The sequence below is a fragment of the Lepidochelys kempii genome, chromosome 7, assembly GCF_965140285.1.
Source record: "Lepidochelys kempii isolate rLepKem1 chromosome 7, rLepKem1.hap1, whole genome shotgun sequence".
Taxonomy (NCBI): Eukaryota; Metazoa; Chordata; order Testudines; family Cheloniidae; genus Lepidochelys; species Lepidochelys kempii.
Genome location: NC_136386.1, coordinates 31150345 through 31172632, shown reverse-complemented (window position 1 = coordinate 31172632; position 22288 = coordinate 31150345). Strand labels below are relative to the sequence as shown.

At 50.0% G+C, this 22288-nt stretch overlaps 1 protein-coding gene and 1 non-coding gene across 3 annotated transcripts in view; one reads left to right on the top strand and one right to left on the bottom strand.

Annotated features, from left to right (window-relative positions):
* Positions 1-22288, bottom strand: part of MACROD1 (mono-ADP ribosylhydrolase 1) — a 184340-nt gene that overhangs the window by 85098 nt on the left and 76954 nt on the right. The window lies entirely within an intron of this gene.
* LOC140915258 (uncharacterized) overlaps positions 1-22288 on the top strand; it is a 66151-nt gene that overhangs the window by 26513 nt on the left and 17350 nt on the right. Inside the window, exon 2 of the transcript XR_012160114.1 lies at positions 11003-11214. This is a non-coding gene — a transcript (uncharacterized LOC140915258). The remainder of the gene's footprint in view (positions 1-11002; positions 11215-22288) is intronic.

Here is a 22288-nt window from a genome sequence, read left to right as displayed (position 1 = left end):
AGGGAGAAACCAGAGAGCCAGCTAGTCCAGCAACATCCACTCCCGAGGAACTGCAGTGATGCACAACAGATGGGGTCTCCTAGGGCAGCTAGTTACCTGTTCCCATGCACGAGGCAGGAGTCCCAGGGGTGCAGAATGGGGCACAGGGACGTGCCTTTTGGAAAAACACTGTCATTGCAAAGCCATGCCCCCCGCTTCCACTGGAGGGCTCAGACCTAGCCCCTTTAAAAGCAAACCTGTGTTTAAAACCAGAGGGGAATTTGTTATGCAAGGATATCACCTAAGATGGAAATCAACCGTAGAACCCACTGAGATCAGGGCCTCCATTGTGCCAGTCACTGTACAGATCTTGATGTGATTGGTGGCCAGTTGTGCTAGGGGCTGCACAGACCCTGACCAAGATCACAGCCCCTGTTGTGCCAGGTGCTGCACAGACCCCAGCTGAGATCAGGGCCTGGTTGTGCCAGGTGCTGCACAGACACACAGTGAGAGACAAAGAGCTTACAGTCTGAATAGACAAAGGGTGAGAGGGGAAACAGAGGCACCGACAGGAGAAGTGACTTCCAAGTCACACAGGTGGTCAGTGGCAGAGCTGCGAACTGATCCCAGGAGTCTTGACTTCCAGCCCCTTGCTCTAGCCCACTGGGCTCTGCTCTCCACCCAGACCTGGGGACAGAGCCCCGGAGTCCTGGCTCCCAGTCCCCTGTTTGCACTCGAATCACTAGACCCACCCACAACTAATTCCTACAGCACCTTCCCCTCTCAGAGTGATCGTCTCAGGCAGGCACCACTGTGCAGGCTACATTTTCAAGCTTTTTTCCACAACTACTAGGTCTACAGTCGTCATCTGCTGCTTCTTATTTTTTAATGAAAGCTGAAATTCTGCTGTCATAAAATGACTCCAGGAACTGAGTTCCGAAGCCTCTGTGCCTTAATCTGTCCCTGCATTGTGGTCCAATGAAACACTGTCCTCCCAATTCCAAATGGTTCCTTTCGAGGCAGGAAGCCAGCGGAGGACCCGAGGTGCCTGATGTAAGTTTCAGGGGTTAAACATTTCCTGATGCTCATGCAAGGAGAAAAGTAGCTGTAATCTCCTCTCCCAACCTAAGAGCCTAGCAAAGCCACACGTCAGCCAATTGTAAGGATACACCTGATGCCTCTTTATCAACCACAGAGCCAGGGAAACTGACACGTCCCTTAAGAGCTACCACTCATCACGTTACAGACCCAGCTGCCAGGAGATGAATCCATATTGTGATCTGACCTCCCAGTTCCCTCGGATGTAAATAGAGCCACGGGGATAGATCGCCAACTCGGGTAATTCAGCCGTAGCTGCGCTGGAGTCACTGGGCCAGACCCCAGCCGGGGTAATTCAGCCGTAGCTCCGCTGGAGTCAATAGGGCCAGATCTTCAGTTGGTGTAAATCAGCCACAGTGCCATTAAAGTCAATGGGGCCAGATCCTCAGTTGGTGTAAATCAGCCATAGCTGCACTGGAGTCAGTGGGCCAGATCCCCAGCTAGTGTAAACACAATCATTAGTTCCCACTTGCACTGCTCCTTGTGGGGTTGCTTGCAGCAGTGCAAACTGAGCATTCCCCCGTTCCGGTCTGCACACTCACTTTGCAATGATGTAACCGGTTGCACTGGGACAGAGGCGAGTTGGAACCGGGGTCCAGCTGTGGATCCCTCATGAGCCGGGCCCTGCCTCCTCCCGCACACACACTAATTGCGGCATAATCGTTCCCCATACCAATGCCTAATTTCAGAGGCCTCTCTGGCAGAAGGAGGAGGTGGTTGAATTTGACGCAGCCACTTTCCCCCAGCTTCGAATCTCAGCTAAGATGATACCCTGCTGCCAGACTCCTGGTGTGGCCACTTACAGCAGTGCAGAGTGTGTGTGTGAAACATGGCTATCCAGATCTGTTACACCTGGCACCCAATTTCCACGTGCAAGTGACTGTCACAAAGTGCAGGGGAGCCTTGGACGTGGGCAAGCTATGACAGAGCCCCATGTATGTATGTATGTATCTAGCTATCTGCCTGACTCACTACTGTGCTGCTTCTAATGCAGTCTTTTCCGCCAGAGCCAGCTGACTGCACAATGTGTTCCAGTCACTACTGCAGTGTCTCTCTCTCAGACCTGCTCCGCTGCTGTGTCCCTAGCACGGTGCAGCGGGCTGTATAATGTGGCAAGGGTGCCCTGAATGGAGGGAGATGGACAGAAAGAAGGATTCAGTAGGAAGAATGTGTGTGTGTGACTGCCCCCTGCTGGAAACAATCAGTCCTGCTGCTTCTTTGCGCGGGTGTTTGGGAATTGTTTCCTTTTTAAAAGGCCCAGCACTCATGAGCCCCATGCTGTGCTTTCCCTCTGCTTCTAGCAAACATCTTTCACCATTTATGCTGCCTACATTAACCTTTCTGCTGGCTTATTATGGGAACAAATTGCCACTTAAGAGCCACACTCTCTCTGCCCAGGTCTCCGTCGGTCAGATAAATCTCTCTAGCCTATGCCCATCCCAGTGAGGGAGGATAGAGCACCACCGCCCATCTCCCAGCCATAGCTTGCAACTTGCAGCTCAGGGTGAAGCCAGTGCACAGCTCAGAAATGCTACATCCAAGTGCTTATAGCTGATGACTTTTTTCGTAAAGTTCCAGCTGCTGGAGTCATGGAAATCTTGACTTGAAAAACAAATAATGTCAAACCTCTAGCCCCCTGCCTTAGGTACCCCCATCACCACTGTATCTGGGCACTGTGAAACTTTAAGTTATTTAGCCTCAAAATCCCCCTGTGAGGCAAGTAGTGCTGTCATCCCCATTCAGATGGGGAAACCAAGGCACAGATTGTCACAGATATTTAGGCACCTAACCCCTAGTGAAACCAAGTGACTTGTCCAAGGTCATATAGGGAGTATGTGGTGAAGCAGGGATTTGAACCCTGCTGTCCTGAGTCCCAAGCCAGTGTCCTAACTGTCCAGCCTGCCTCTCCGCCCCACACATGCAGGAAAGAGCTTGGCAAGGTGACCTCTAGATGCTCAAAAGAACAGAAGCAATTTAAAAATCCCAAACCAATATGTACGATTTTTTAAATAAACTCTCATAATTTTTCACACAAAATCTCAGGATTTTGGGGGGGCCTGGATTCAGAATGTTAGGGCACTGAGGGCGCAAATGCTGTAGCTCTCATCAGATTCAATAAAGCTTTCAGATGCCAAAGCAAAGTGTGTCACTCTCAGACTTTCTGAGATATTCATGATATTATCATAGGACCTACGGGCACCATCTGAGATTGAAGCTCCATTGATGGTGGTGGCTTTAGGGCCCAGGCCGGTTCACAGACAGAGTGTCAGGATGGCAGAGGTAGCAGGGACCATGTGCAGACAGCCCCGGACCCTGCCTCTGTAGGGCTGAGTTGTGCTAGCGTCTCATTTCTGGGCCTTCTCCCCCCTGTACCCCATGTGCTACGAAGACCAGAATCCCACCTTGTGGCAGCAAGTGGTGCTGCACCTTGTGGCAGCTGGCGCCTCCCCCCGACTGGCTGCAGTGCAGCGCTCCAGGCGAACCAGCCCCCACTAGTGGCAGGAGGCAGTACTACACCCTGCATCAGCCACACTGCATAGCGGTGGCATTATCTTGAGAGCCACTAAGGACCATAGGCAGTCGCCCCAAAGTCAGGCCCCATGGCTGAGTTCCATACAGCATGCACCACGTGTGTCTTTTACAAACCCCTATCATCTGTCACCAGCAGGATCTGAATGCTGCTCCTTCAGGAATGCCATCAGCTGGCAGCGATAGCAGGACTGTTATCCCTTCTGCAGGGGACAACCACTAGGTTGGGATGGAATAAGGGCTGCATGGAAGCAGGGGCAGGGGCCTGTCTTTTTGTTCAGTGTTTGTACAGCACCTGGCACCACAGGCTCGTTCCTGGTCTGTGCTCCTGGGGATCCTAGTTGCTACCGCAATCCAAATTGTACACAATAATTACATAAATCTCTTTCCAGAACAGCAGGGATTTGGGACAAAGCTGCCACACCCAGGGGGGTATAAAGAGACAGTAAATAGACCCAGGGGAGTGGTGGGATTGCAATACAGAGCTGGCCTAGACTGGGAACAGCAGGCTGAGGGGAAGGTGACTGGGAGACAGGAGGGATAAGTGGCTACTTCCCTTGCCTGGATGGTACTGATTGTTATTTTATGATCATATTAAAAATTTAATGGAATGAGCCTCTGAGCACTGGGAACAGGAAACCCAACCACACAGGAACCAGGACTCCTGGGTTCCATCCCCAGCTCTAGGAGAGGAGCGGAGTCTAGTGGAGTAGAGCAGTGGGGATGGAAGTCAGGACTCCTGGTTCCTGTGTGGTTGGGTTAACCGCGAGATCACACTCCTCTCAGCCATAGGAGAGGAGTGCGATCTCGCGGTTAAAAGCAGTGCTTCCCCTTCTTCATCAAATAGAAGCTGCTTGTCTACCCTCCATGGCCTAGTCCCACCCATCTGCCATCTCTCGTTTGACTCCCACTTCCAATCGGCCTGTGATGCCGGCCTCCATCGCCCACTTGTTACATCATGTGCCAGAGGAGCTGCCCATAAGCCCCTGCAGCGCCACCTCACAGTCCCCCTTCAATGCCCTCCTTAAAACTCTCTTCTGCCCTGACATCTACAAAAGCCTTGACAACAAGTTTGGCTGCTGGTGGGCTGAGCCCACTGCCCATCACACTGACCGGGATTGTCTCATTGTTTGTGCTCCCTCCCAGGTCTGGCTGTAGCCAGCTGTTGTCTCTTGTCTTATCCTTAGATTGGCAGCTCTCTGGGGCAGGGACTGTCTCGTTGTTCTGTGTTTGTACAGAGCCAGAGATGTGTGAGAGCTGGGTAAGTCCAGGGCTGGGATAGCAGCTCTGCAATCGAAGGAAGCATTATTACCTTGTGTCAATTTCAGTGTGGGGGGGGGAGGGGAGGCTACCACTGGGCCCCTCCAAAACAGTCCCCCCCCATGCACATTAGCTGTGGATCATATCCTGTATCCCAGCTGCTCTGTTAGCCTGTAGCTCATGGGGTTCCTCTCAGCTCCCCACGGGGTGACTAACAGACCAATTAAAGTGCCAATAAAAAATTTAATCAAGTAATAATGCACCTTACTTTGTTTAATTAGTGTTCTGTCAAGTGAATGAATATTTAAGATGAACATTGTGGAGCCGGTGCCAAGCGCCGGCCCAGCGGGCAGACGGACGGGAAGCCACGCTGCCAAACCCCGTGGCCACATTTCAATTAAACTGACAGCTCCCCTCTACAAGGTAATATTGATCATCGGCTATTAGGTGGCTCCTCAGCACCGTGCCAGGGGAAGGTGCCTGCAGATCAGATGTTACAGCTGTTCTAGGGGGAGCAGAGCCTTACTGACTGCCAATAGTATTGTACTCCAGAGTGTTCCAAAGTGTGGGGCATCCCTGTCCATAGGACTAGCCTTGTTGGGAGGTGAAAATACCACCAGGACGTACTACAGAGCCACACCTTTCATTTAAAACCAGCCGTGAGTCTCCAGCTGTTGCGGTTGTGAAGAAAAGCTTCAAAACGTGACCAGAACATAACCGACTGCCTGAGTCTGCAGAGAGCCTGAGCCAGTCTCTCCAAGGGGAAGAACTGCCATGTTCATTTCCACAGGGGTTAACTCAGAAGCTCAGTGCTGCTACTTTATGCCTCTCTTGTTAACTATTTCACTGCCCATCACAAGCTGGGGAAAAGGGAGGAATCAATGTGCTCTGAATTCTCAAAGGGGAAGGTGGCACAGAGGATGTAATTAACCACACCAAAAACTTCCAGTTAAGAGGGCATCAGGATAAGCAGGGAAATCAGCTGTTAATGGTAAAGTCTTCTGCTGTCTGTGTAGCCATCATGTCTCCTTCAACTCCATTAGGCATAACCCATGCTGACCCACTCCATGGGCTAGGGCTATCATTTGTTACCTGTGTAGTTACATTATTACACAGCCTAGTGTGGGCGCAGTTATACTGATATAAAGGTGCCTTGTACATTTGATCCATAGTGGTATAGAGGAACAATTTTTGTCTACACACAAGTCCACATTGATCACAATCCCTAGCTCTCTTCATTCCTAGCTCTCAAGGCAGGTCAGGATCATGAGCTCCATTTTACAGAAGGGAAAAGAGCAGGAAAGAGACACGCCCACATTTACCCGGCAGGCCAGGGGCAGAGCTGGGACAGAACCCAGGTCACCTGAGTCCCAGTCCAGTGCTCTATCCACTAGACTGCACTGCCTGATCACATTGGTAGTGATATAAATGTGTCCACATGACAGGCTTGTCTACAGGGGACACTGTAGGAAATTTAAGAAAAAGTCAATAAAGCGGGATGTTAAAGCCCATAAGTTAAAGTATAGTATATCCAGTGAGGATGCTGTACATAGAAGTAAAATGACCCTAGTTTGCTGTAGCTTACGTTATGAGGAAGGTGGGGGGAGGATAGAAAGATAGATGTGCATGGGGATAGAAGATGGATGGATACACACATAGACAAACAGATAGATGAGAATATGGAAGAAAGGTAGGGTAGGCTGGAATATAGAAAAAAAATAGACGCCACTACCCTGCTCCCCACCTTCCCCACCCCCTGAGCACTGGGCCGTGGAAGGACTTTGATAATTATTTGTTTCACTTGAGCAATTCTGCGGCCAGCCAAGGCCAAAGCCCTGTAATGAGTATGGATTTGCCAGTAAATAAGTCCCCTGCGCTCCCCGGGCCCTGTAATAAATGCATTTGGAGTAATCTGGCTATCACCTGCCGTAATTGCTAGCTGTCAGCCGAAATTGATGCCGCATACACTGACTTTGCTACCGCTTTGCCCTTCCTTCACGCTGATCTATCTCCTCCTCCCTGCACCTCCCCTCTATCCGAGGAAAGCTCATGTTCCAGTTAGCCACCGAAGCAAACACCCCCTCACCCCTCCCCCACCTGGGCCAGCCCAAGGAGGAGAGATTCGATGCTAATGAGAAGAGGGCTCTGTTTCTTCCTTGCGTTGACGCCAGGAGTCCTGGCTCCCACCTCTGTCCTGGGTTCAAGTGCCAATGGGTCTTTGCAGCAAGGGGGGGGACCCCGGTGGTGTGTGAGACGGGGCACAGGCCAATCTGTCGAGATGTAAGCAGGCAGAGAGCACTGGCTTGTGGTGGTGGCTGAAATTTGTTAACTGAAACTTTTTTTCCGGCGCAAAAATGCAGATTTGGAGTCGACTGAAATGTTTTGGGAATTTGCGGTGATGTCACCCAATTGTTTCAGTCAGAAAACTCCCAAGTAATTGAAAGTTTCCATTTTTCAATTCCCAATGACTGTTTTGAAATTTCCTTCCATCTGATCAAAAAAATGTTTTAAAACATTAGAAACAAACCATCTTGTTTGACCTGAAACGAATTTCCCACCCCCCCTTGTGATTTTTCAGAATTACTAGTGAACCAAAAAATAGTTATTCACCCAGCTCTAGATTTGAGATCAACTCCACAAAACCTTCCCTGTGTGTGTTCATCACAGCAGGTGTCCATGGGGGAAGGGTTCTGCTTAGAGCTGGCTGCTTTCTGAGAACTGTGTCCACCATAAGAATTACCACACACTGGTCCATTTGTTCCTATAACCCATTTCCAGTAGTGGCCAATAAAAGAAGAACATGTGATAACCCAACAGGCAGATGAGGGGTAATCTATCCCCCATAAAGGCCCAATCCTAACCTCTAATTAGTCAGAGACTGATTTAAACCATGAAGCACAAGAATTTATCTCCCATCTGAAATCTTTGTTAGATCCGCTGCTTTAGCTTTGGATATTCTCATTATCCATACGAACATCCAACCCCTCTTTGGAGCTTGTTAAATTCTTGGCTTCAACAACATCCAGTGGCAGTGAGTTCCAACTGCTATTACATGTCAAGTGAACAAAGCACTTCCTTTGATCAGTTTAGACATGGCCACCCTCCAAATTCATGGAGACTCCCCTTGTGAGACAGGGAGACCAGAAGTTCCTTCTCTAGACCGGTCAGTATTGTACAGACTTGTACCTTGTCCCATCAAATTGGTCTCCTTTCTAAGCTGAACAATCCTGTACTTTATGCTGGTAGCTGGATGAATGGGTGTGTAGGAGGGGAGGGAGGGAGATCCCAGGGCACTTTCCCCAAGATTTGTGATGTTAAACTCAATTTTAGGCTCCAGTTTCAGCTTTGGCCATTTCTTAAACTCGTCCTGCATTTCCACTTGGATACAAGATCTGCCTTTCATTCCACCTCAGGGGCAGCTTCATCTCAGCACCAGACAAGGGATCCCTGTATAAACAATTGCTGCAGCCCACCCCAAAGTACCAGTCCCATTTAGATTAGTGACACTGATTTACATCAGCTGGGGTTTTGGCCCAGCTGACTCCAATGAAGCCATAGCTCTTTTACACACTAGGGCAATGCCACTGTACACCAGCGGGGGATCTGTTCCATAATTCTGCTATTATAAACAAACTCTCAGCCCTAGAGATTAAATTCAACATGGAAGCCACCTTAAGTGATCTAGACAGAGCCAGCCCTGCTTCTACATAACAGAGGCCAGTTCAGTGACTCACCCTGATTTACACTGGTCTCAACAGGAGCAGAATTTGGCCTTAAAATGGTGCACAAGAGCAGTGCTACCTCATTTTAAGAATCCAGACAAATCTCAACAGCATCACCCACCTCCCAAGAGTCTACTGCGACATTCATCGTTTCCACTTAAATCACCCTCTCTTAGAGTCATGTGATGACAAGAGAGTCATGTTTTCTAGCTTAGGACATGCTGGGAAAATTGGAAAACCCTAAAAGGCTGCAGGAAATCCAGAAGCTGAGTTACAGCGAACCCCAGCACTGGTTACACTTTTTATTAAAAGATCTCCTGATTTCTCTGCTGATCTCCTGAATTCTCAAAGGCTTGAGAATGAATCATATGCTCCTGGAGGGAGAAAAGCAATGCTCAAATTTCTCCTCCAACAGTGTGGGGAATAGAATCTGCCCTGTGGGCGGGGAGGGTATCTGGGGCTGCTATTGGCGGGGGGCAGAGGTCAGTGTGTGCCAATTTCTCCCCTTCTCTTGAGGCGATAAGTCTTTCGGCTCACGCATGGCAATTTGTGGGCACCCGACTCTGCTGCTGACACGCCATCTCATTCCCCCACAGCTGTCGAGCCGGCAATCAGGTTTAATAAAGGCACAGGATTAGACAGCTGAACAAGGAATCTCGTTGGCCTAACAATGCAATTATTACAGACAGTGCAGCCAGTCCCCTCAACTCCCGGGCCCATCCCAGCTCCAAGACAGCGAGCTCAGCGGGACGCTGAAGGAGGGAGACAGGTGGGTTAGCTGTCAAACTGCAGTTAGCAAGCAAGATAAGGAGGCTGCCCAGGGCGCACTGAGGGTGAGTGCAGATAGATTTGGTATATAAATTAAAGGCATGTGGGAGGGCACGGATAGAGATATGCATAGACACTGGTATGTGCATGATCACACAGGTAAGTATGCAAATACACACCCCCATACATGTACACACATATGTAAATGCATGCACACACATGTCTGGAAATACACGTATGCACAGATACATGTGTATGCAAACACATATGCAGATGGGGGCACACATGTATGCATACAGCTGTACATCTGCAAATACATACACACACCTGAACAGGGCCCAATTTTCTATTCGCCCTTCCTGTTTGACATCCCTGCAAAAAATGGCACGTGCATTTCTCTTGTTCTCATCTTTTATTTACCCCAGCTGCACTGCAGCCCCACCTCCCGACCCCGGCTACAATCTACTGCAATCATGACACTCACTCCTCTGCGGTTCCCGCCCCGTGTGGCAAATGACTGCAGGACTTGAGAGGCCCCCAGCGGCCTGTCTCAGGGTACTGGATAAAAGGATTCAAAGCACACGCTGGCTCCCTTGCATCACAACTGATTTACAGGGGGCAGTTGGCGAGGATAGCCAAAGAGCTGGCCGGGGGAAAGGAGACGGAGGGAAAATGCCCCTCCAGTGCTCTGCAAGTTCTCGCTGCAGCTCCCAATGGCGCCTCCAACCAGAGGCCCCCTCCCCATGCGGCTGCTAATTGTCATCGTACCCCTCGCGCCCCTCACCTCCATCAGAAACCAATGCGTGTCCTGAACTCAATGCCGCAGAGCACAGGGCTCCACACAGGCGGCCAGTGGCACAGGGCACTGTTTGCATCAGCCCCAGCCTCCCCCTGCTGCCAGAGCACAGCCACCCTGGACAATGGCTCCCAGCTCCCGCTGTGCACACCAGCCCCTGGCAGGGGCGGAGGGGGAAGCCAGCATCCCGAGGCACAAGGTGCTGTGGGGCACTGAGTACAGCAGAGTGCCCCAGACTGGGGGTCTCGATCACACCCCTCTGCAGGAGGGGGATCACACTCATTGCAAAGCATCTGCGTGGTGAGACGCTAGGAATTCCCTCAGAAGGAGGTCAGTGGGGAGGGTCCTGGGTGGCACACGGAGTGTTACCTGCTGTTGCACTGCAGGGAGCATGGTCAGACAGCTCTGAGCTCAGCTGCCCCTCCGGAGTCTGCATCCCCTGTTTTGGGCTGCCTCTCTGCTTCCCGGAAGCCGGGGTAACTGGGTAGGTAGAGGGGCGTGTATGACAACAGAGACATCAGGACTAGGGGTTCTAGTCCCAGCCTTGGAAAGGGAGTTGGGTCTAGGGGGTTAGAGCAGCCGGATTTAGTGTCAGGACTCCTGGGTCCTATTCCCAGCTCTGAAAGGGGAGTGGGGTCTAGTGGTTACAGCAGGTGGGAGTAGGGACTCCGGACTCCTGGGTTCTATCCTGGGCAAGTCCCTCTGCCTCAGCATCCCACGCTATAAAACAGGGAGGACAGATCTCCCTTGTTATGCTGTTTGAGGGCTGCTGTGGGAAAGCTGCTACAGCACTGAGACTGCTGCTAATATTGATGCTATACCCAGATTAACCCTTTCCCTCCCTCTACAGTTACCAGCCCAGAGAGCCCATCCGGCTGAGCCTGTGAGATCCACCCATTACATGGCTTGCCCAGCTGCTATCGCCCCCAGCTTACCCTCTCCCTGGAGCCAGGCTATGTTGTGCTGCTGCTCCCCACCCCATCACCTGCCACAGACCCAGGCGTCCTGAGCAGGAGGACCACAGAGCCCGCACTGCTGGCTGGGACCCCGGAGCACCCAAACGTGAGTTGAACCTGTTGGCTTCATTAACTGGGGGGGTTGGAGGGATACAGTTCAAAAGGGTGTTATTAAAACATCCGATCTTTGGTTAGAAAACGGAGTCAGAGAAGGAAAGCACTGTGGACCCAACGTGACCTACATATACACCCCACTCTACCCAGCCGTCTATCCCCATTCCCACCCCCCTACCTGTGGGTCCCCCTGTACCTCATTAGCTATGGCATGTCCATGCATGGAGCGGGCTGGCTGCTGAAGGTTGCTCAGCTGCTCCAGGCCCTTGTGTTGTGGCCTGATGTTCATGCTCACAGACAGTACTGGAACAGCTGGGCCCCGGGGCTCTCCCTGTGGGGCTGGGCCCCTGCAACCACAGTGACTTGGAGAGTGGCAGCCAGCTGTCAGGAGGCCCTGGCTGATGCAGAGCATGGGCATTGCACGGATTCACAATGCACACCCGGCGGTAGGGAGGGCATGCTAGTGTCTGGAGCAGGAGGTCTGTGTGTTGGGACTGAGGAGCTTTGGGATGGCTGTGAGGGGAGGGGAGCTCAGGGCTGGGATCAGATAGCAGGGGCTGAAGCGCTGGAGTGATACTCAATTAAGTATTTAAGCTGCTGCATCACATAAGGGTTCCTAACGATGCTCCTTCAATTTCTCTGTATGCATGTGGGTTGGGGAGCAGCCAGGACTCCTGGGTTCTAGTCCCAGCTCTGGGGAGGGTGGGGTCTAGTGCGTAGAGCAGAAGAGGCTGAAACTGCTGCGTCCTATCCCCAGGTCTGTGGAGGAGAGTGGCTCCCCCTAGCCCCTCCAGGGCTGCCGGGTTTGTGATTCAGCTGGTGCTGACACATCCTCACCAAGGTCGGAGGGAGGGGCACCCAGAGCCCTTTAACTCACTTTTATTTGTCCTCAGAATTGCTATTGATTTACAACCGTTTGAACTCTGCCCAGCCACTTCCAAGTATGATGAGCTGGCGCAGGCCCGCTCCCTTCCCCTCCTCAAGAACAGAACCCAGGAGCCCTGATTCGACCCCCCCCCCCGCCCACTCTAACTCCCCTGCCCCCACTCCCCTCCAGGACCCCAGACTCCTTCAGGACAACCCTCCGTGATTTTAGAAGTGATTTCTAAGCCTTTGCATCCTTTCCTCAAGCCCCACTTCCAGGATTCCTTTGCTCCCCCCTTGTTAATTGCAGTAGCTAGAGCCAGCCTGTCCCCATCCCCACAGGCAATCTTGGCCAGCTCAGAGCCCCAGCTGTCTGCTCCCTAGTTCATTCTCAGATCAATATCCTTGAGGCTTTTCCATTCCCCAGAGGCAGCTGGCTCTGTGCTAACTGAATCCTGCCCTTCGTCCCTAATCCAGTGATGCAGCTACAGGCTAGCCAGCAATTTGATGGGCTAATGTCCTGATTTCCTCCAGGAGAAGCTACTCTTAGCATTGGAGGCTACGGGAGTGATTGGATTGCACGTTAGGAACCAGCCTTATTGTTATGGTACCAGCTAGAGGTCTCCACCCGTCCTGCCAGGTGCTGCACAGACCCTGGCCAAGACCAAGCCCCAATTGCACCAGGTGCTGCACGGAAACAGAGTGACAGTCCCTGCCTTGGAGAACTCTCAATCGGAACAGACAAGGGGCAGGAAGGGAAACAGAGGCACCAAGTGAGGAAGCGGTTTGCCCAAGGTCACCCAGCAAGTCAGTTCTAGCCTACTCCCTTATTTGCTGAATCTTGACATCTGTAAATCTGTCCGTAAAACCTAAATGCTATGTTGGGAGTTTGTGTGTGTGGCACAGGAGCGAGCCCAGGGCAGGGATAACAGGGGGGTACATGGCGAGATGGAGGGGCACAGGCAGAGTTGGGGCGAGCCCAGGCTGGGATAGCAGGGGGTGCAGGGCAGGATTGAGGTGCACAGGCAGAGCTGTGGGGAGCCCAGGGCTGGGATAGCAGGGGGGTGCAAGATGGGATTGAGGGGCACAGGCAGAGCTGGGGGGAGCCCAGGGCTGGGATAGCAGGGGGTGCAGGTCAGGATTGAGGGACGCAGGCAGAGCTGGGGAGAGCCCAGGGCTGGGATAGCAGGGGGTGCAGGTCAGGATTGAGGGGCACAGGCAGAGTTGGGGCGAGCCCAGGCTGGGATAGCAGGGGGTGCAGGGCAGGATTGAGGTGCACAGGCAGAGCTGTGGGGAGCCCAGGGCTGGGATAGCAGGGGGGTGCAAGATGGGATTGAGGGGCACAGGCAGAGCTGGGGGGAGCCCAGGGCTGGGATAGCAGGGGGATGCAGGACAGGATTGAGGGGTGCAGGCAGACCTGGGGAGAGCCCAGGGCTGGGATAGCAGGGGGTGCAGGTCAGGATTGAGGGACGCAGGCAGAGCTGGGGAGAGCCCAGGGCTGGGATAGCAGGGGGTGCAGGTCAGGATTGAGGGGCGCAGGCAGAGCTGGGGAGAGCCCAGGGCTGGGATAGCAGGGGGTGCAGGTCAGGATTGAGGGGCGCAGGCAGAGCTGGGGGGAGCCCAGGGCTGGGATAGCAGGGGGATGCAGGACAGGATTGAGGGGCGCAGGCAGAGCTGGGGAGAGCCCAGGGCTGGGATAGCAGGGGGATGCAGGACAGGATTGAGGGGCGCAGGCAGAGCTGGGGAGAGCCCAGGGCTGGGATAGCAGGGGGTGCAGGTCAGGATTGAGGGGCGCAGGCAGAGCTGGGGAGAGCCCAGGGCTGGGATAGCAGGGGGTGCAGGTCAGGATTGAGGGGCGCAGGCAGAGCTGGGGAGAGCCCAGGGCTGGGATAGCAGGGGGTGCAGGTCAGGATTGAGGGGCGCAGGCAGAGCTGGGGAGAGCCCAGGGCTGGGATAGCAGGGGGTGCAGGTCAGGATTGAGGGGCGCAGGCAGAGCTGGGGAGAGCCCAGGGCTGGGATAGCAGGGGGTGCAGGTCAGGATTGAGGGGCGCAAGCAGAGCTGGGGAGAGCCCAGGGCTGGGATAGCAGGGGGTGCAGGTCAGGATTGAGGGACGCAGGCAGAGCTGTGCCAATTATTTTAAAGCACACATCGCCCTTTTGCAGACTCCCACTGTATCGGTGGCACTGGGGCATAGAAAGTCATGCATGTGCTTTCCATACTGGCGCATGCTGAACCTTTGCAGCTGGGGGAGGGGCAGGGCGCAGAAACAAATTACAATTACAATCCACATCGGGATCCCGGCAACGCGTTTAATTTAAACCGACTTGCAATAAAAAGCTGCAAATCTGAACACTGTGGAGTCTTGGGGGATATTGAACAAATTGCCTGGCAGAGAAACACATTAAAAATTACCCTGCAATCAGAACAAACTAAAAAGTTAAATTACAGGAAGCGGAATCCATATGTAAATGAGTGGCACAGAGAAGTGGGAGTAAGCCTCTGTGCGTGAAGATGGGAGCCAGGACTCCTGGGTTCTCTCCCCAGCTCTGAAGGAAAGTGGTGTCTAGTGATTAGAGAAAGGGGGCTGGGAATCAGGACTCCTGGGTTCTAACCCCAGCTCTTGGAAGTAGGGTGATCAGATGTCCCGATTTTATATGGACAGTGCTGATTTTGGGGTCTTTTTCTTATAGAGGCTCATATTACCCCCGTCCCGATTTTTCACACTTGCTGTCTGGTCACCCTACTTGGAAGGGAGAAATCAGTGATGTTGTGTCTGGTATCTTCGGAGCGCAGTTTGTTTATTTACATTATATACCTTTTAAAAAAAAAGAACCCCAAGAATCCCATGACTTTAAGGAAAATGCCAAAAATCATGAGATTCAGGAATAAATCCTGAAGATTCGCAATGCTGCTCTGTTAATTATACCCACGCCCTTCCCACAGGCAGGGATAGATCCCAGGAGTCCTGGCTCCCACCCACGCCTTGCCCTAAACGCTAATCCACCTTTTCCAGCAACCACAGTTACACCCAGCGAATTTGTTTGAAAAACCAGCACATCTGTAATCGATGTGGGATCTTACATAGCTTTAATTCCCCCAAACAGCAGCCTCTGTCTTAGGTTCCACAACTGGTGTGGGAGGGGGTGAGGAAAGGGCTGCTTTGCTTAGAGAAGAGGCACATTGGTATGCAGTTTGCCTCTGGCAAGACAAAATAGAACCCAGGAGTAGGAAGTCTTCATTCCTCCTCATGCAGTGAGCCTATTACAGCCCCTAGCAGCACTGCTAGGCATGGAAATTGGTGTATCTCCTATGATGCATGCAAAACCATTTGGGAACAGTGTTTAGAGTATTATGATACTGGGCTGAGTACAGGGGTAACTGGGTGAAATGTAATGGCCTGAGGTGTGCACAAGGTCAAACTAGATGATCTAAAGGTCCTTAAACTCTATGGCTCTGTGAAATCTACAAATCCATGAATGGAACTGGTCAAGGAAGTTTAATCCAAAGTGGTTTCCATCAAAAAATGTGGCATCATGGGAACGTTTTGATTCTAATGATACTTTCAAAGGGAGAAAGTCATCATGGACCGTCTTGATTTTCTCATTTTGATGATGTCGAAAAATATCCTAGAATCATAGCAATGCAAGACTGGAAGGGGCCTCAAGAAGTCACCTAGTCCATCCCCAGGGCTGAGGCAGGATGAATCTGTGCCCAGAATGCAAGAAGGATGTTGATAAATTGGAGAGGGTTCAGAGAAGAGCCATGAGAATGATTAAAAATTAGAAACCATGCCTTATAGTGATATACCCAAAAAGCTCAGTCTATTTAGTTTAAAAGAGAGAAGGTTAAAGGGCAATCTAGATTACAGCCTCTAAATGTCAACATGGGGAACAAATCTAGCAGAGGCAGATCTAATATGATCCAATGGCAGGAAGTTGAAGCTACACAAATTCAGACTGGAAATAAAGCATCAATATTTAATGGCGAGAGTAATTAACCACTGGAACAATTTACTTAGGATAAAATCAAGATTTTAATGTTTGTCTAAAAGATTTGCTCTAGGAATTATTTTGGGGAAGTCCTATGGCCTGTGTTACACAGGAGGTCAGGCTAGTTGATCACAGTTGGCCCTTCTGGCCTTGGAATCAGTGGGAAATGTTTCATTTCAGTGTCACCGTTTTGATTTGTTTAGTTTCCATTTTTCTAAGCTATTCAAATATTTCTAATAATGTATAATATGTAGATATGTCATGTATATATTATCTATAGTACATCTGTTACATTTAATAGTTTAATAGCATAGAAAAATGGAAAGAAAATGAATCAAAGGGAAATGATCCATTTTTACCTTATTGAGAATGTCCTACCATTTCTTTTCAAAACAAAATGTTTCAATGGTCCCTGGTCAACATAATTTGGCCCTTGCTTTTCATGGGAAACTTTAAAATTTTGGCTTTTCACTGATTTGGAATGAAAAAATCCTTCACAATGTTGGGATTTCCTGTGGAACAGAAATTGCATTTTCCCATCTGCCCTGAGAAGGAGTTTTTACCTTCATCTTTGATAGCTCTGATGCTTCTTTTATCCTTCTGCACGAGCTTCAGAGGTGCATCTAGGAGCCTGGCTTCTGATCAACATGCCTATGTTGAGTCGTAACAAAGTGGTTAAAAACCAAGCCAGTTTTCTGAGGAGAATTTGCAGCAGGTGCTGCAAAAAAGAGAACACCCCTAAATTGTGGATTTAATTGCAAATAAAATAATAATAATTTCTCCCTCTTTTTTCCTCCATCATGGGCAATTCTGAAATCAATATTGGCTGTTTTTCTAAAAGAGGTGCTCTAGGTCAGGCATTATTTCAGGGCAGTCTTATAGCCTGTGTTATACAGAAGGTCAAACCAGATGATCACAGTGCTCTCTTCTAGCCTTAGAATCGAGGATTAAATGGATGCATCACACTGGAATGGGCTCTCTTGAGCCACTAGGGCTACACAGGGGGAAGTGTATTAAAGTCTGGTCAGCATAGGTGCAACCATAGAAGGTTTGCAGCTTTTAATTAAAAAACACTCCAGCTCCCACAAAGTTTAGTGTCAGGGAGGATGATTTGCATCACTAAAGAGTCACAAAGAAAGCCGCGGGATCTTGGGTCACTGATTTTTCAAGGCCAGAAGGGACCATTAGATCATCTGGTCTGATTTCTTCCTGTACAGCAGAGGCTGCAGAATTTCACCAAATTACCCCTTTACTGAGCCCAAAAACCTGTGTTTGATTGAATCAACTTCCAGGGAGGCATCCAGTCAGATGGAAAATCCATCCCTTCTCTTGGGAGTTTGTTCCAATGGATAATCACTCTCCTCAGGAGAAACTGATGACTTATTTCTAACTGGAATATGTCTGCCTTCACCTCCAGCCTTAGGTCCGTGTTCTGCCTTCTCCATTAGGTTAAAGCGCGCTTTAGCACTGATATATTCTCCTTGTGAAGGTACATATGCTCCAGAGTCAAGCCCTCTTTCAGTCTTTCTTCTGAGAAGCTAAACAGATTGAACTTCTTATGCAGGGGCGCCAGGATTGGGACGGGAGGGGAGGCCCCTATCACTTTTAAAAGTAAGATCATGTAAAAGCTTTTTACCGGCCGTAAGGGTGAGCAACAGGAGAAGCAGAGAGGAGCGAGTGGAGCGGGAGGGGGATCTTGAGGGGAAGGAGTGGTGCGAGGGCGGGGCCTCAAGGGTATGGGCAGCGCAAGGGCAGAGGCAAGGGTTGGCACGGGGGCAGGGTCTCAGGGTGAAGGGGCAGAGCCGGGCCACTTTTAAGGAGCTTCTGCTGCTCCTGTTCTTACATCTCTCCCAGTAAGAGCATTTTTTCCATCTCTCATCATTTCTGTGGCTCTTCTCTGCACTCTCTCCAATTTTTCAACAGCTTTTTAAAAGATCAATTCTTGAACATCCAAGACACTGGATTGGCTCAACTGATGCAATTAGAAAATTTACAATCAAATTACGCAGCCAGGGGTTAGTGGCAGGACCATGGATGGTGTTTCCACTAGTTTGAATATGAATTATAGCCTCATTTGCTGTAATAGGCGCCCTTTACAGTGCTGGAGAAGGATTCTCAGCTGATGCAAACAGGTGTATTTATACTGGCTGGGGATCTGACCCACTGACTCTAATGGGGGCAGTGTCAGTTTACACCAGCTGAAGATCTGGCCATTGATTCCAATGGAGCGACGCTGATTTACATTAGCTGGGGATCTGGCCCCCCTGACTCCAGTGGAGCACTGCCAATTTGCACCAGCTGAGGATCCACTGAGGGGGGCCACTGCACAAACCCCAACAGACTGAGGGCCCAGACACAATCCCCAGCTCAAACAGTGGACAGTCTAAATAGTCAAACGGTGGGAGGGGAAACTGAGGCACGGGGAACGGATGCCACTTCCCCAGGTCACCCAGCAGAGCCAGAAATAGATGCCACATGACCTATATCTTAGTGCAGTCCCCCTATCCACCTGACCTTTTCAATCTTCTGATATCATGCTACAGCAGAACAAAATGATAGCAAAACCTCCCACATCATATTTTCAAGCCCTCCCCCATATATCTGTGCCTTCCTCTCTTGCTGACTCCAAAGCTGAGACTGATTTCCTTCCCCAAATCTCTGGCAGCAGTGGGGCTAGGGGAAAGGATAAGGAAGGGGGAGCATTGAATAGCTGGTGATTATTTCCCCCGTCCACAAACAATCTCTTTAGCTTGTCTAAGAAGAAAAAAAATAAATAAACCGTAAAATCTATATCCTTGGTATATTACAGCCATTGGGTGCGGAGAAAACACCATAACTAATGCCAAGTGAATGAGAGCGTTAACAATAGGGGGCTCAGTATAAATAAATAAAATACAATATGAAAATAATACACCCATACACACACACACCCCATTCCACTGCAAATAAAAATAGATTTCTTATCCTGGGTGGAAATTGACTAACTGTTATGGCATATGAGGCATGAAACATCCAATTGGGAAGGGCTAGAGATATATATTATGTTTTTAAAGGGAACAGCCGCATGCCAGAGAGAAAGGCCAGGAGGGCGAATTATCTCAATGGAAATCAGGCCGATAAAAAAACCCACAAGTGCCCAGCATGGAGATCATGGGCTCTTTAACTCTCACTTACTTCATTACACATGGTCCTTACATTAATGAACACCCCAGCAGTAGCAGTCCAAGAAAGCCTGGGCAGCAGAGAAATCACTGGGTTTCTGACAATGGACCGGCTTGCTGTGTCCTTCTAGTTTGTCTCTCAAGTCTCTGGCCTGCATTCTGTTCCCAGTTCAGGGAAGAGAGCGGGGTCCAGTGGTTTAGAGAGGGAGGCTGAAAGTACTGGGTTCTGTCCTTTGCTTTCGGAGGGAAGTGTGGTGTAGTGGTTAGAGGAGAGAGCAGTAGGCTAGGAGTCAGGACACCTGGATCCTATCCCCAGCTCTGGCCAGCCTCAAAAGGGGTTATATGTATCACACAATCTCTCTCTCACCAGACATAATCCTTCTCCATCTATCTAAGGATCTATCCTGCCATCTCAGTGAATAATCATTGCTCAACAGTACAGATAAGATGAGCACGTCCATTTCAGACTGCTCTGTACTTTATAGGAATCCTGGCACCACAGTGGAACAATGGGGCCCATCTACTCAGGTATCCCATCTGCAACAGAAGCTAGAACCAGCTATAAGAAACCCCTTAGTGGTCAATTATGGAATAACCAGCCACTAGGGAGGTGTTTACCTGAACCCCCCATCACTGAGTGGCTGGTTTAGTCTGACCCCCAACCGTTTAGTTCAGCCAAAAGAAGGATTTCCCAATGGCTAGGGCACTAGGCTAGGCGCTAAGAAATGTGGGATCAATTCCCTGATCTACCACAGACTCCATTTCTCTTCTCTGGCCCTTGGTTTTTCCATCTGTAAAATGGGGAGAATAATCCTTCATTTGTCTATTTAGACTGTGAGCTGTGTGGGGCAGGGACTATCTCTCACTGTGTGTCTGGGCAGCACACAGCACAACGGGGGCTGTGATCTTGGTTGAGGTCTGAGCAGTACCTGGCACAATGGGGGCCCTGATCTCAGTCAGGGTCTGGGCAGCACCTGGCACAATGGTATGTTGTGGATGTTAAATATTTTGAGGTGCTAATTAACAGGGTCCATCTAGGTAAGATAAATTGATCATGCTCACTACTGATCAGGTGTATGCATCAGCTAAAATCAGCAGTTTATAATTACTGCACTGTGGGAATATGTCTCTCTTTATTTTGGGTGTTGGTTAATATTTTTTAAGCACAGCAAAAATAGTAATAATGAACATATAGAAATGCCTCTTCCCCATTAACCCTAATACTTAAGGAACAAGCCTATTGACACAGTCACAGGAGATTATGCCAGTCTGATTGGATTAAATTCAGCAGATTGGCACATCAGAAAAATAATCAGGCAGTTAAAGACACAGGGAAAATAATTTATTTCTGCAACGCGGGGCCATTGTGTTCATAATAATGCACTGGGGCGTGTGGATAGGAGCGGGAATTGTAAAGCGTGGAGGAGACAGTAGGTTTCTGAAGGCTGATTACAATCCCATATAAACAGGGAAGAGATGAGGATGAGTTAACCCCTTGGGTGCTCCCTCAAGGAATCCTGAGAACCAAAGATTTGCCTAGAACAGATTTTTTATGCATACACAGCGCCGTTGCTCATTCTGCCTTAATTCTAAGGATGTTAGATGAGAAGGGAACTCGGTCTGTATGGGCCATTCAATGCTTAGCTCCTGATTGTCTTTTCTTCTGTGTCTGTACAGCACCTAGCACAATGGGGTCCTGATCCCTGGCTGGGGCTTCTGGGCGCTACCATCACACAAGTATTAAATAACTTGGAGCTGAACGCCCGGGCTGTTGCACAGGTGAATTTGTGTAGTCGTGTATGTAAAAAAGCGAAAGATGGCCGAGAACATACAAACTGGACGACGGTAACAGACCGCGAATCTCAGGAATAATTGACCTTGGTGACACTCTGAACAAAGAGAGCTCTAACCAATGCTTGGAGCTCTTTCTATCAGGTCACACTGACTCAGCAGACATTCTAGGGTTCGTGACACACGGTGACAATCCTGGAATCTTATTATCTAGCTAAGATGGCTGAGGATGCTGGCTGCAATGGTGTTATTTTAGTGGGATGGTAATTTGTCAGATGAGTCCCAGCCAACTCATTGCATGCGTCACACTGGTGCTGGAAGGGAACACATTTCAGACACCTAGGTATGGACGGGAGCTGGCACCCTCTGGATGGGAAAGGCCCCATTCCCCACCCCTCTGAGCAGCCAGTCCCCTACCAGGGCTGGCTCTAGGTTTTTTGTCGCCCCAAGCAGAATGCCACCGAAGCAAAAAAAAAAAAAAAGGGTCCGGAGTGCCGCCCCTTGAAAAGTGCCCCAAGCACATGCTTGGTTTGCTGGTGCCCAGAGCCGGCCCTGTCCCCTACTAATCTGAGTTTGCAATCCAGGCAGACGACTCCCTTATCCCAGCCCCTCTGCAACTGTCTTTAGAGCCAGGCTGCTTAATGGCAACGACGTCATGATGCCGAGAGCGGTGGCAGCAGTAGGAATGAAACGGAGCAGCAAGTGCTGCAGGGGCATCAAATTCACAGGATCCGGGCCATTAACTGGGGCATGGTTCCTAAGGAGGAAAGGGGGGGGGGGGCATGTGTAAGCCTCACCCGTTCATTCTGTTGCCCTCTAGTGGTAGCAGGGAGCCACATATAGAGGTTGCTGAGCCTCCTACAACTTTAGATCTTTTAGCTCAGGCTGCAGAGGCTTGGGACCCTATTAAGAGAGATCCCTAGTTCCAACCCCGCTGCCAGCTACAGCTGAGCATGGAATGCATATTTTGACGTGTTGGCAACTTCAAAAAACCAGGGGGAAAAGTTATTTCAGCTCAGACTGAAAATGAAAATTTTCAGCAAACCAAAACATTGGAAAAAAATCACCTTGATTTCCACCATTTTTTGACATTTGGGGATTTAAAAAATAAGATGAAAGGACACATTGAAACGCAGTCATTTTGAACTGGAAAATCAAAATGTGTCAATGTTTTTTGGGGGGATCAAAACGAACAATCCCACAACGCCACCAAAATCCACCAAACATGTCGCTGTCACCAAATCTGCATTTATTGCCCCA